Source organism: Bombina bombina, chromosome 3 (assembly GCF_027579735.1).
Source record: "Bombina bombina isolate aBomBom1 chromosome 3, aBomBom1.pri, whole genome shotgun sequence".
Classification (NCBI taxonomy): domain Eukaryota; kingdom Metazoa; phylum Chordata; class Amphibia; order Anura; family Bombinatoridae; genus Bombina; species Bombina bombina.
The window spans coordinates 1,215,924,411-1,215,926,996 of NC_069501.1; positions in this window are offsets into that span (position 1 = coordinate 1,215,924,411).

The following is a 2,586-nucleotide window of genomic DNA, read 5'->3' on the forward strand; positions in this document are numbered from 1 at the left end:
CAAATCCCCTTACGTCAATTGCATATCCTATCTTTTTAATGGGATTTGCGGTACAGCCTCTACCTAAAAGACTTCTACCGCATAACAAAGTCAGTAGTTAAGAGTTTTATGTACAAAGTACACTAACACCCATAAACTATATATGAACCCCTAAACCAAGGCCCCCCACATTGCAAACCCTATAATAAAATTATTTAACCCCTAATCTGCCGACCGGACACCGCCGCCACCTACATTATAGCTATGAACCCCTAATTTGCTGTCCCTAACATCGCCGACACCTATATTATATTTATTAACCCCTAATATGTCCCCCCAACGTCGCCGCCACCTACCTACACTTATTAACCCCTAATCTGCCGACCGGACATCGCCACCACTATAATAAATGTATTAACCCCTAAACCATCGCAATCCCGCCTCGCAAACACTATAATACATTTTATTAACCCCTAATCTGCCCTCCCTAATATCGCCGCCACTTACCTACAATTATTAACCCCTAATCTGCCACCCCCAACGTCGCCGCTACTATAATAAAGTTATTAACCCCTAAACCTAAGTCTAACCCTAACACCCCCCTAACTTAAATATAATTTTCAGAAATCTAAATAAATTTACTATAATTAAATAAATTATTCCTATTTAAAAATAAATACCTATAAAATAAACCATAAGATAGCTACAATATAACTAATAGTTACATTGTAGCTATTTTAGGATTTATATTTATTTTACAGGCAACTTTGTATTTATTTTAACTAGGTACAATAGCTATTAAATAGTTAATAACTATTTAATAGCTACCTAGTTAAAATAATGAAAAAATTACCTGTAAAATAAATCCTAACCTAAGTTACAAATACACCTAACACTACACTATCAATAAATTACCTACAATGATCTAAACTAAAATACAATTAAATAAACTAAACTATAGTACAACCCCCCCCCACTAAATTACAAACAAACAAAAAAATTACAAGAATTTTAATCTAATTACACCTAATCTAAGCCCCCTAATAAAATAAAAAAGCCCCCCAAAATAATAAAATTCCCTACCCTGTACTAAATTACAAAAGTAATCAGCTCTTTTACCAGCCCTTAAAAGGGCTTTTTGCGGGGCATTGCCCCAAAATAATCAGCTCTTTTACCTGTAAAATAAAATACAGGACCCCCCCAACATTACAACCCACCACCCACACACCCCTACTCTAAAACCCACCCGATCCCCCCTTAAAAAAAACCTTACACTACCCCATTGAAGATCACCCTACCTTGAGCCGTGTTCACCCAGCCGGGCACCGATGGGCCAGAAGAGGACATCCGGAGCGGCAGAAGTCTTAATCCGATTGGGGCAGAAGAGGTCCTCCATCCAGCAGAAGTCTTCATCCATGCGGCATCTTCTATCTTCATCCATCCGGCGCAGAGCGGGTCCATCTTCAAGACATCCGACGCGGAGCATCCTCTTCTTCCTGACGACTAACGATGAATGAAGGTTCCTTTAAATGACATCATCCAAGATGGCGTCCCTCGAATTACGATTGGCTGATAGGATTCTATCAGCCAATCGTAATTAAGGTAGGAAAAATCAGATTGGCTGATGTAATCAGCCAATCGGATTGAAGTTCAATTTGATTGGCTGATTGGATCAGCCAATAGAATTGACCTCGCATTCTATTGGCTGATCCAATCAGCCAATCGGATTGAACTTCAATCCGATTGGCTGATTACATCAGCCAATCGGATTTTTCCTACCTTAATTCCGATTGGCTGATAGAATCCTATCAGCCAATCGGAATTCGAGGGACGCCATCTTGGATGACGTCATTTAAAGGAACCTTCATTCGTCGTTAGTCGTCGGGAAGAAGAGGATGCTCCGCGTCAGATGTCTTGAAGATGGACCCGCTCCGCGCCGGATGGATGAAGATAGAAGATGCCGCTTGGATGAAGACTTCTGCTGGATGGAGGACCTATTCTGCCCCGATCGGATGAAGACTTCTGCCGCTCCAGATGTCCTCTTCTGGCCCATCGGTGCCCGGCTGGGTGAACACGGCTCAAGGTAGAGTGATCTTCAATGGGATAGTGTTAGGTTTTTTTAAGGGGGGATCGGGTGGGTTTTAGAGTAGGGGTGTGTGGGTGGTGGGTTGTAATGTTGGGGGGGGTCTTGTATTTTATTTTACAGGTAAAAGAGCTGATTACTTTGGGGCAATGCCCCGCAAAAAGCCCTTTTAAGGGCTGGTAAAAGAGCTGATTACTTTTGTAATTTAGTATAGGGTAGGGAATTTTTTATTATTTTGGGGGGCTTTTTTATTTTATTAGGGGGCTTAGATTAGGTGTAATTAGATTAAAATTCTTGTAATATTTTTTTTTTTTGTAATTTAGTGTTGTTTTTTTTGTACTATAGTTTATTTTATTTAATTGGATTTTAGTTTAGATCATTGTAGGTCATTTATTTAATTAATTTATTGATAGTGTAGTGTTAGGTGTATTTGTAACTTAGGTTAGGATTTATTTTACAGGTAATTTTGTAATTATTTTAACTAGGTAAATATTAAATAGTTATTAACTATTTAATAGCTATTG